The 12,790-nt window shown below is 40.8% G+C and overlaps 2 protein-coding genes across 2 annotated transcripts in view; both read left to right on the top strand.

Moving 5' to 3' along the window:
- PDE11A (phosphodiesterase 11A) overlaps positions 1-12,790 on the top strand; it is a 467,408-nt gene that overhangs the window by 258,823 nt on the left and 195,795 nt on the right. The gene's annotated exons all lie outside the window — the stretch shown is intronic.
- Positions 3,737-12,790, top strand: part of NFE2L2 (NFE2 like bZIP transcription factor 2) — a 598,880-nt gene continuing 589,826 nt past the window's right edge. Inside the window, exon 1 of the mRNA XM_050750574.1 lies at positions 3,737-3,740. The gene's annotated coding sequence lies outside the window, so the exon portion shown is untranslated. The remainder of the gene's footprint in view (positions 3,741-12,790) is intronic.

Below are 12,790 nucleotides of genomic sequence, written 5' to 3' on the forward strand. Positions count from 1 at the left end.
TTATTTTTCTTCAAACCAATTAATTAGAGCTCTTTTCTTTATAAACATAACACACATAACACATATATGATTATATAGACAGACAGAAGAAAATCCAGTAGTTGTAAGATTTTTCATTTGCCAGTCTAATTTGATTATTGGCCTCTGGGTGGAGCCCTTTAAGAGCAAGGCTAGGAAAGCTCGTATTTTCTAGGGCCTAACAAACGGATATGGCTGGAAGACAAAAACAGATTTTGAGAGGGATCTATCTGCCTCTAATTTCTGGGTTCCATGAGGAAAACAGAGGTTTCTCATAAAATGAGATCTGTGGTGCCTTTTCTGTTTTTCCCAAGGAGTCGCAGGCCCTCAGAAATTATTTTAGGACCTCTCATGGGTGCATTAAGAGTGGCAAGACAAAATGGAGAAAAATAATTCAGTCAACTGAGAAGAAACCTTTTTTCCAGAAAAACAAGATTCAAGAAGAGAAAAAAACCATAAAGGTCCTTTAAACATACTTAGGTATCCACTTTTAATTAAGCTGAGCACTGCTTAAGAAAGTCCTTTTAAATCCCTTAGTACCTGCCTTTAGCCATGCCAAGCAGCCAATATTTCTGGCTTTCGAACTTTACCAAAAGTAACCTCACAGGTGAAACCAACAAGCCTCAATTAAGGTTATGACTTAACTATGAGTATATGAAGTATTTTCAAAGGGGAGGTAAGGAGTTTTTACAACATCTAGAATCTTTAAGGGTAGCTCAGAGAAGGGAAGATTTAAGAAGAGAAGCTAGAAGTTGTTCGTGGAGGGGAAGAGAATCAGCAAATGGTAGAAGTCACACAGCTATTGACTTGAAAGTATTCATTCTTCAAGCCAGGATTGAACCTGAGCCACCATTGTAAAATGTCAGAGACTAAAAGCACTCCCACGTGGTTACAGGTCATGCTCCCAAGGACGTAAACAAGATACAGGCCTGCAGCCAAGTTTGTTACTAATCAGTTTGTTGGGCTGACTTGAAAAGTGGACTTACGGGGTCCTACACCCACATCCTATCCTAAAGTACCCCTCTTTCTGATAGAACCATACAGAAAGACATGTAAAGCATACCAGATTGGCTACAGCTTAAGACAAAACTCACAAATCCTTTTTCATTAATCAAAACTTTACAGAGAACGTAAACAGTGATCCTTACCATTCCTTTTACTAGTTTGCACAGGGAGGGAGAGGCCAAAAGTCCAACTGGTAAAAAAAAAAAAAAAAAACTTTTACCTTTTGCTGGCGTGTCAGGCTTCTGGATTCCCTTCCCCTCAGCTCAGTTCTAAGCCGGCTTCCTTGGGTGCCACAGAGGACACTCAACCTCCAGAGAACTACCATCTTGCTCCTGAATTGTTTTTCTTTCTTTCTTTCTTTTGAGATGGAGTCTTACTCGCCCAGGCTTGAGTGAAGTGGCGTGATTTTGGCTCACTCCAACCTCCACCTCCTGGGTTCAAACAATTCTCCTGCCTCAGCCTCCCGAGTTTGGGAAATTAACTTTTCCCAGTTGGAGATGCATCCAAGGGGAGTATCCTGTAGTACAGGGACACAATTACCCCTCTGTGAAAAGAGGACAGAGGAAAAAGGAAAAAGAAAGGAGCCCTCAGGCCTCAGGATGCATTTGAGAGAGGTACAGACTAAAGATGAATGGTTACCCAGCTAGGAAGAGGAGATGAGGTGTCCCTAATTCCTTTGTCTTCCCAGTGAATATGGGGTACATGAGGAAAAGAAAGAGGAGGTGTTTCTTTTCTTTCTTCTGTCCTTATATCTTCAAGTCCTGGCAACCTTGACAGGGTGCTACCCATGAGTGTCAGCGCAGCTTCCACCCATGTTAACAGAGGGGCCTAGAAGGTGGGAATATCTGTACTCACCCACGTATGCCCTGTCTCCACTGTTGTCATTACCTTTGAGTTCCTTAGACCTTGACAGACTGCAGCCAGCAGCTGGATGCCGCCTCCTTATCATAAACTGAAAGCTGAGGTAAAGCTGAGGAGCTGGTTCTCCTCAAACAAGGGACGAAAAAAAGGGTATCTTGTGAATTGGGGTCCTGGCCTAACAAGATGCCTTCCAAAAGGAAAAAAAAACTCTTGCATAGAAAATCTCCCTATATCTGCAAGGCTTCATTAACTACTAACAGGGTGGAGAAAAGGAAGGAAAAAAAGCTTAGGTGCAGGCCTGGGAAGATTCCTTGGGGAGAAACCTCTTATTCTTATGCAAATGGGTTTCTCCATCAGGGAGAAAAACCTTTAATTGCTGTCTCCTCCCTGGGGCTCCCACCAAGCTGGACCCCTTGATCAGGGGAACACTGGCCAGCTAGCCACCGCAGGCTCAGGCCATGTGCCCCAGACAGGAGGGAGTGGGACAGGGAGCCACCGCTCACCCGTCTGTCCTGTGCACATGCCTGCGACCATTGAGGTGAGGATGATACGCCCCTAATATTGTAAACGAAAAGATAGGTGTCAATACATTCCCCCCAAAATGAAGGAAAATCCATGGAAAAGACTGGGTTGGACTGAGGCCGACATTTCCAATGCCTGAGAATGATGGGGCAGGGAAGGGGGCAGTTTCCCCTGCCTTCAGAAAAAGTCTAAGGGTGAAAAAGCCCAGAAACAAAAGTGAGAGAGATGTTTGGGTCCACATTTTACTCACCCTTCTGACAAGTCCCCATAGAGGCCACCAAAATGATGCAGAATTTTTTTGCTCCTTAGGTCAGCTAATCTGGGTTCTTGTCTCATGACCAGGAAGAATTAGGCAGACACATTGAAGGGTGGGAGGGTGGAATTTATTAAGTGAGAAGAAACCTCTCAGCAAAGACAGGGGGTCCTGCAAGCAGGTTTCCACCTCCCAAATTGAATACCAGCACCACTACACACCAGCTGAAGATGCCAGCTCTACCTCTGCATTAGGCCCAAATTTCTGGTGGCTCCACACCATTCCCCCAGTGCATGTGGGCCTCCAGTCTGCTGCGGGCATGCCCAAGTAAGCCACCTGTGCAGGTTCCCTTATACGCACAAAACATCTGGTGGAACACTTGTGGGGCAGGTTGGAAATTCTCTGGAGAGCCTTCTCTGTCTAGGCCTTTGTCTGCCTCCTGCCTCTATCACTAATATCTATTCTAAATTTCTCATTAGCTCAGTGGCTAACTCTGGCAACTGAATTCTTTTTACTGACCCCAATACATCAGAAATTGGGATAGAATACCCCAAAATGGATTGGCCGTATTCTGGGATTTCATACTATGGATACATCAACTTTCAGTAAATAGAAATACTGGATATTTTTTAGCTTACAGGGGAGGAAATGGAGACTTGGAGAGTTGAAGTGATCTGCCAAGGCCATGCAGCTTTCTTAAGGCAGAGCACAGAGCACACTCTGGGCCTTCTGGTTCCTGATTCAATGCTCTTTCCTTTAGCATCCTCTTGGGGAGAGCATCAGCTGCTGAGGGTCTGCCTAGGCAATAGAGTCACCACATTCCTCCTTTCTCCCTTCTCACAGGTACATGAAGTCATGGCCAGCATACCTACCTTTTTGTCCTATCTGCTCTGCTCATGAGCTGAGGAGTCTTGGGCATACCACTTAGTTTGCAACATGTGAAGTTCTACATAAATACCTTATAAACTGTGCAGATATAGTCACCAGGTCCTCCCTTATAGGAGCCAGCAGTATGATAAAAGTGGCCAGACATCCAGGGACCAGGTTTCCTAGGCACATTGGAGATGACTAAATGTGGGGGCTGGCTGTGTTAGTGGTGGCAAATCCATGTGGGTCTGAAGCAACCTCAATTCTTGCCTCCTCAGAAGAAAGAATTTGACTGAGGGGCATTAGGCAGAAGGAGAGACTATGGCAAGTTTTAGAGCAGGATTGAAAGTTTTTTTAAAAAAAGCTTTAGAGCAGGAATGAAAGGAAGTAAACTACACTTGGAGGGCCAAGCAGGTGACTTAAGAAATCAAGTGCGCTGTTTGATCTTTGACTTGGAATTTTATACATTGACATACTTCCAGGATCTCTCATTCCTTCTCTCTGATTCTTCCCTTGGAGTGTGCTGTCTGTATACATAGTGGCCTGCTAGCGCTTGGAAGGGGAGCACGCACAGTGTGTTTACTGGAGTTGTATGCATGCTTACTGGAGGCATTCTTCCCTTACCAGCTGAATGTTTCTTGAAGATCATATATCAGTTAAACGCTACCATTTTGCCTCTTAATGCACATGCTTGAGTCTGCTAGCCCAACTCCCAAGATCTTATCAGGAAGCTACTTGTATTAGTCGGGGTTGCCTAGAAAGACAGAACTAATAGGAGATACATATATATATATTTGTATTTGAGTGTTAAGAAGTATTCACTCATATGATCACAAGGTCCTACAATAGGCTGTAAGTTGAGGAGAAAGGAAGCCAGTCCTAGTCCCAAAGCTGAAGAACTTGGAGACCCATGTTCAAGGGCAGGAAGCATCCAGCACAAGAGAAAGATGTAGGCTGAAAGGCTAAGCCAGTATGACTTGTTCACATTTTTTTGCCTGCTTTATATTCTAGCTGTGCTGGCAGCTGATTAGATGGTGCCTACCCAGGTTAGGGGTGGGTTTGCCTTTCCCAGCCCACTGACTCAAATGTTAATCTCCTTTGGCAACACCCTCACAGACACACCCAGGATCAATACTTTGCATCCTAGAATCCAATCAAGTTAACACTCAGTATTAACCATCACACTACTGGTCACTAATTTCAGGGTTTTTCTATCTATCGGGAGACTGCCTTTTGTTGGCACTGGCTGTGGCCAATTATTATTTTAGAGAGACAATTTAACAACCACCTGACCATCACCTGATGGTCACCTGACATTTGTGGAGGTTGGGGGGGACGGGGCACTCCTGCCCTGCTCCTGCCTGACTAGCTACCTACTGTAATACCTGTACTGTCCAAGCTTATGCAACCCACCAACCCTTAAAACATATAGCTAAAGCCAGTTACACTTGTATATTTCAAACATAGCCCTGATGACTACATTTACAATCCCTGTATCAGTTAAAGTAATATATAAACTTCAAAATTTCTGTGGCTTAATACAATAGAGGTTTAGTTTTTGTTCATGTTAAGCCCAAATGGGTTTTCCTGATCAGTGTTGGTGGGATAGGGAGGTGTTCCCTATTATGTGAATGAAATATTTCAGCAGCAACTTATGAATGACTTGCCCCATGGACCATATTGTGAATTCTTCAGACTGATAACTGCTGGTGCTGATCCCAATACACCCATTTGTGTGCATTTGATAGTTTCTTCTTCAATTCGGACTAGCATAGGAAGCTTTCCAGTTTGGGAATTCATGATGCCAGTGGCTATTTTCTGTTAATAAGAGATAATTTACTCTATCAAGCTTTGCTTTAGGTATACAGTTAATGTATGAAGGGAAGCTAATTTCTAATTTCTGTGTTTTCCTATCTTGATAAAATTCAGGGAAGTCCTTAGAAACTCTGCCCAAAGATATGCAGCAAGAGAATGATCTGTATTTTGAAATCTCAGTTTTGAAACTGTTGGTCTTCCTTTTGATAGAAGCTACAAAGGGATGTCTTTAATGTTATGTAAACCCCATCCCAAGTGCTGTCAGATGCCTGCTGAGAGGGCTATGGGGCAAGTAATCATAGTTGTTTACCTGCTGGGTGTTCTCTTAGTGATTGTCTTAAATATTTAATGGAGTCCCTCCTTGTGGTGAACAGAGCAGACTTAGCAGGTGAGCCATAGTGATTACTTGCCTTCTGAATGCCTGTTTGACTTGGCTCTCAAAAGTGGCACCTGCTGGGCTTGATAGCATACGTGGTTTTAAGGCCAAACTCTTTGGCTTATGGGTGGAAAAGTTATGACAAAAGATTATATAAGATGTCACAGAGCCAGAACTAAGTTTGTGAGCTTTAAATTCTGCAACCTTATGAAAATCACTGTTTATTCTGTTACAAGAGTCTCTGGAAAGAATGTAAGACAGGAAAGACCTACTCAATATAATATTGTTTATTTATGGTGGTACAAGAAACCCTCATGTTTATGAGTCATCTGTTCTTAGGTTTTGTAGCTTTATCAGTCATCTGCTCCATGGGAACAGGGTATCCATGTTTGTTTCTGAAGACATTGTCAGGATTATTATGTATATTGATTTCCCACTGCAGCAAAACAGATCACCACAAACTCAGCACTTGAAAACAACACCCGATTATTATTATTATTATTATTTGAGATGGAGTCTTTCTCTTTCACCCAGGCTGGAGTGCAGTGGCACATTCTCAGCTCACTGCAACCTCTGCCTCCTGGGTTCAAGCAATTCTGTTGCCTCAGCCTCCCGAGTAACTGGGATTACAGGTGAGCCAAGATCATGCCACTGCACTCCAGCCTGGGTGACAGAGCAAGACTCCGTCTCAAAAAAAAAAAGAAAATATGCATATACTGTTTATGTATATACACTCACATATATTATTCTATACACACTTCTATACATTATTTTAAACATACTTCTCTTTGGCTCACTGCAAGCTCCACTTCCCAGGTTCACGCCATTCTCCTGCCTCAGCCTCCCGAGTATCTGGGACTTTCCTTTCCTTGAGTGTGGACAGGACCTGTGAATATGTTAGGACAGTTACTTCCCTGGTGATGTTATGTTACATGGCAAAGACGATGGGATGATCACTCCTGAGATTGTATAAGCCACTCTGGACATTATGTAAGCTTACATAATGTCCAGAGTGGCTTATACAATCTCAGGGAAGTGACTGTCCTAACATATTCACAGGTCCTGTCCACACTCGAGGAAAGGGATTATTCAAGATATGTAGGAAGCCAGAGTTGGGGGTGGTGGCAGGTGGGATTCTTAGAGGCCATGTTAGAATTTTGCCTATCATAGGCCAGGCATGGTGGCTCACGCCTGTAATCACAGTACTTTGGGACTACAGGCGCCCGCCACCACGCCTGGCTAATTTTTTTTGTTATTTTTCGTAGAGATGAGGTTTCACCGTGTTAGCCAGGATGGTTTCAATCTCCTGACCTTGTGATCCACCCGCCTCGGCTTCCCAAAGTGCTGGGATTACAGGCGTAAGCCACCACGCCCGGCCAGTATATGCATATTTTTAGTAGATATTTTAAACTTAACATGTCTAAAGCACAGACTATAGTCTCCTGCCCCCCAAGCCTGCTCCTCTCTCTGTTTCCATATCTCTATTGAGGCAACACGATCCTTCAAGATGCTTATGTCAAAAAAAGTATAGGCATGATTCTCCCTTTCTCTCATATTGAACATGAATTCATCAGGAAGTCCAATTGCATAATTTATCCAGCATCTGACCACTTCTTACCACTCAGCTGCTACCACCGACATCCAAGCTACCATCATCGCTGTACTATTTCATGTACAAATCCTGTTAAACTGTCCCTCTCCTTTCACTTTTCCCCTCTATACTCTTTTCTCAACACAATAGTCAGAGGCTATTAAATTTTAAGTTATATTACAACTCTACCCACACACTCTTCAGCGTCTCCTTGTTTCACTGGAGTAAAAGCCAGATTTGCAATTCTTTCAGAGACCTACAGTGCCAAACACCATCTGGCACCCTATCATTCACCCCCATCCCTTACTCATACTATGCAAGCCACACTAGTCTCTTTGTTCCTACAACGTGCCACTTACACACCCACCTCAGGGGCTTTGCACTGGCTACTCCCTCAGCTGAAATACTCTTCCCCCAATATCTGCATGGCTCATATCCTCTCCCCTTTAAGACCGTTGTTCAAATGTTACCTGACAGTGAGGCCTGATACCCTTGGTACTCCTTACTCCTCTTATCATGCTCTGTTTTTTCCCCATCATCTTACCATCTTCTAACATATAATTTATTCATTTATCTTTGTATTGTTTACCTCTCTTCTATCACTAAAATGTAAGCTCTATGAAGGTGAAGATTTTGTTGTTGTTTTTTCCACTGATATATTCCCAACACCTAGAACAATGTTTAGGACATAATAGACATTCTTGTTGAATATTGTTCAATATTGTTGAATATATTATCTATGTATAATTTATGTATATGCTTTATGTCATTAAATATATTATATATTGACATATGAACTTAATACATATTTATAGGAAAAGGTGAGGAAGGACTGGTACCAACCTGTTAATAATTGCTATCTCTACAGACGGCAGGGTTAGAGCTTTTAATTTTATTCATGCTTTAAATTTTTCATGTGTTCATATTATTTTTATAATCATGAAAAATTTTAAGATATTCTAAAATCTTAGACTCTCTATATCTTATATGAAATTATGTCTTACCAGGTTACTGTGAGTCTTCTTAAGGTTATAAACAATTATCGAAAACTGTGATTGAAATAATACAATATCTAAACAAGTCAACTTGCCTTGCTGTATCTTTGGGGAATTCAGATGGATTATTTTCTATTCGTCTTTGCCTTTGTTTCTTGGGATTTATTCCAACTAGGAGCATTGTCTGAGATTGTCCCAATAGCATGTACATAAACTGCATTTGCAGATGACCTGCTCTTGTATTATGTGACTTCTTAGAATGCATACTCTATTTACAAATATCTTCACCATTACAATCATTCTGTCCTTGCTTTCAACTGGCATTGTGCCTCTGAATTCAATTTTCTTTAGTTAGTTGCACTTTAGTTTATCATCTGTGACACTTTCTGCCCTTCTCTTCTTATTAGATTCCAAGAACACATTAAAACAAATACATTAATGCAAAACAAGCCATTATTTAGTCAATCTAAGGTATTATATTCTATTGTTTAATTCAGTATTTCCTTCCATTTGTATAGTTATGGAGAGAATTTTCAGAGCCATCACATGCAGTATTTGCTTTTTGCCTACAATAAGAATGAACACTTTGACTCAACATTTAAATAGAAAAGGTTCATTCAGCAAAGGGAATGTCAGAAATTAACTAAAAAGTAGGGCAGGCCTTATGCATGAATGGATTTGGTGGTCCATTTATTTGTTACAAATTCAGGAGAGGCAGGAAACCCATCAGCACCTAGATCTCCTCTGCCATGGAAGGCCAATGCCCAGAGTTACACAATTAACACTAAGGCGGTGTGATCTAAACTCTGTAGCTCTTCAGTCCCATGCAGTTCTTCCATGTAAAGTTTTTCCTCTGATTTTTTAAAACCTATTATAGACAACTCAATAGTACTTATCCTTGTCATGTAGCAGTTAAAGATAATGGGGCTCCAGGCTCTGAGATTCTGTGACTGAGAGCGTTAAAGCCCATTTTGCCTGCCAGATCTTTGTGATGGAGCACTCCCGCACCCCCACAATGGCTGCTGAGAGCTAGCCTGGCAGGAGAGGTCATTCTCTATTCTCTGTAACACTTTCTGGTCTATCAGTTATGCTTCTGTTACAAAGGGAAATGTGCAAAATTGAAAACATTAAGAGACAAAGCTCTGTGGATCAGCTGAAATTCATTTGCTCTTGTCAATCTTCTCTCAGTTTCTGTTACTTAGTGTGAACCAGTTTGAGAACCTTTCCTGAGAAGAAGGGTAGATTGGACAGTGGACATAAGAATTACAGATGAGCAGGAGGGGAAGGAAGGTTAGAGGTTAGAAGTTAGGGGGATTACTAAGACTTAAATAAAATATAGAATGGGGAAGCAGTGGGTAGTGAAAACAAATACAAGTCCCACAGTTCTAAGAATCCAACAGACTTTGCTGCATGGGCAGTGGAGAAAATGCCTCAGCTCCAAGCATGATCATTTATTTTGTCAGGAATTTAAAGAATCATGTACAGACACTATTCTACCAGCCATTAGGATTGATCCTATGTGTAGATAAGACAGACCAAACTCAATTCTCTCTCTCATATTTCATGGAAATCAAGGGACTGACTTGGAACATTGGCTCCCTCAGCTTGTCTGGTTACTAGAATTTCTCACCAATAGATTACCTTTGGGGAGAAAGTATTGCTTTAGATTATTGTTAAAGTTCTGCATATCTTTCTAGAGAAAGGAAATACACTGAACATTAATAAATAGTATTATATTATCACCAATTTATTTAACATTTCCTTTGACCACCTTTGAGAGACTGGAAAATATAACAAGTACATGTTGATGGCTCCAAGAGCTAAACCATCTTTAATTAGATCCATTAATTGAAAAGGCCCCATGAAGACAGAAACTAGGTAACATTTTTAAGTAGACATATCTTTGATTGGAAAGAACTAACCACTCCCAGAAATATATTTAGTTTAACTGTTGCCTTCTAGAAAGGCTGCTTTGTCTCACATGGTCTAACTTTTGAGACTCTAATGGTGTGAATGTTAAACCAAGAATGACCAAGCAGGCACTGTGTGGAACAACAGAGCAGAATTTTTTGGCAGGTGTTCTTTTCAATATTAGTAATATTTGTATTTGTAAAACTCCTTACAAATTTTGAAACCCTTTCACACACAAATTTTCATAAAACAACTTGGAAAACAAGAAAAAGCACAAAGATGAGAATCAGCTGTGAGGCCGAAATATGAAGATAACCAATGTTACCATTTTGGTGTGCAGGAGATAAATATTAATGATAAAATTGAGGCATTGAAACTTTGGGTGACTTCGTTGGGGTGGTGTGGCTGATGGGCATTTTTGAGCTCCATTGACTGATTTGATATGGAGAGTTGGGGTTATCTGGTGAACAGGAATGATTCTTTCCTTTATACTTGCTTATTACTCTTTCTCCCTGTTTGGAATCTATTTAGACATCCTGTGCTTCTTTCATCTCCCTTCTCCTTTTCTTCCAGCCCCTGCAAAGGATAAAATGAACTCCTGGGCCTTGCCTTTTCATATGGTTACATGAACTAACCTGGATTAGCACAGCTTTCCAGAAACAACAGCTGCTACCTCAAATAGGCAATTATTGTTCCTAGTTTGTAAATTTTAGATAATAAACACAGGTAATTTAGGCAATTTTTAGGGAATTAGAAATTTCATTAATGATTTTTGAATTTCATTAGGGAATTTCATTAATGATTTTAAAATGGAAAAATTCACTCTCCTCACACTCTGCCATCCTTCCTTGTTCTCCTCTCCCACCTAATTGGCCTTATCAAGCATGTTGATCATCACCATTCCTTAGCCTCTCCTCCTTCCCTCAACCATGATGGAAACACTTTAAAGACACCCTCTGCATTCTCTGATGCTTCACCTCTTCTCCTGTGCTCAGCCCATACAAGACTCAAGCTCTGAATAGACGCAGCTCTGCTTTCTCAGTGTGACCTTCCTCTCTTCCAGGACTAACCACTTGAATTTTATTCCTGATCACATCCTTTCTTCCCTTGACCATTTTTGCCTTCAATTATCCCACTATGTTGCTAAATTCAGTAAGCCATTTTCAGTCCTTATCTTATTAGACTTTTCTATAGCATTGGACACTGTTGCTTCCCCTAAGTTCTACTTAGAAAATAACTTCTTCCCTTATGGACAAATTACCTGTGTTTATTATCTAAAATTTACAAACTAGGAACAATAATTTTTAAATTCTCATAGCCAAGAAATTCAAAGGAAACTATTATGGTCATAATTTTTCCAGGATCCTTCAATGTATATAATATGCTTTTGTATAACCACAGGCATGTACACCATTATCATTTAATGTATTAAATATTTTCCATATGAGTAACTGTTCTTGTATAGCATGATTTTAATTAGATGCATAATATTGTGTTGTATGAATGTACTATTATTTACTTAACCACCTCCCTCCAGTTGAATATTCGTGTTATTCTAATAAATCACTAAGATAAATAATGCCATGGTTCACACTTTTACATGTAAAGCTATGTGCATAGCTTTGATAATTATCACAGGATAAATTCCTAGATATGAAATTGACAGGTCAAAGAGTAGGTATTTATACTTTTTAGGCTCTAGATACACATCAATAAACCTATTTCCAGAAAGGTTGTAGAAATCTGTTCACACATTATAGATGCAGTAAAGCCTTCAGGTTAAGAGCATGAGCTTTGGAGTTCTTGTCCATCCCTGTCACTGATGTCAACTTTTTCTTCTAGCACCAAATATTGTGTTCCCCAATGTTCAATTTTTAGTCTTTTTGTTGGACAAGTTCTCTCTTGCAATAACCATGCAATTAACTTAAATCTTACCCATGCAATTAACACAGAGGACTGATGACTCCAAGATTAGTATCTCCAGCCCCTCCCACTTGTAACGTGTGTCCATTTGGAGTTCGTATCATTTCCCTCAAATTTCCTGTGTTCCGCACTTCAAGGAACTCTTCCACATTTACTCAAGCCAGAAACCTCAATGTTATCTATCCTCCATGGGTATGGGAGAGTGCATACTCCCACTTTCCCAGAATAAAGAAAAACTCTTTGGGGGAATTGTAGTGCTTTAAAAGTGATGGGTAAACAAAATTCTCTTTTATTTAACTGGCGAACAGCCTAAGGTTTGTTTTTCTCACCACCAGCTTCTAAATTGTCTTTCTTACTGCATGTTCCTTTTCTTCTTGCCCATTGTGACCTGTCCCTCAGCTGCCCGGATTTCGTAGGAGAGGTTAGACAGGGGCTACTGTTGTCCCAGAGTTGGCACAGACAATTGTGTTTACTACTTGGTGCTGCCTGAGACCCAGTGGTCCGTACAATATGTGACCCTCCCTCAGCAAAACAAAGCAGACCCAGCCATCCTAGTGCTGCTATGGCTAGCCTGAGTCTATAGATTATACCTCTCTAAAATTGGCTTTCTTCTCTTCATGCTTACTGGTATTGCCTTAATTCAGATTTTATCC

This window comes from Macaca thibetana, chromosome 12 (genome assembly GCF_024542745.1).
Source record: "Macaca thibetana thibetana isolate TM-01 chromosome 12, ASM2454274v1, whole genome shotgun sequence".
Taxonomy (NCBI): Eukaryota; Metazoa; Chordata; class Mammalia; order Primates; family Cercopithecidae; genus Macaca; species Macaca thibetana.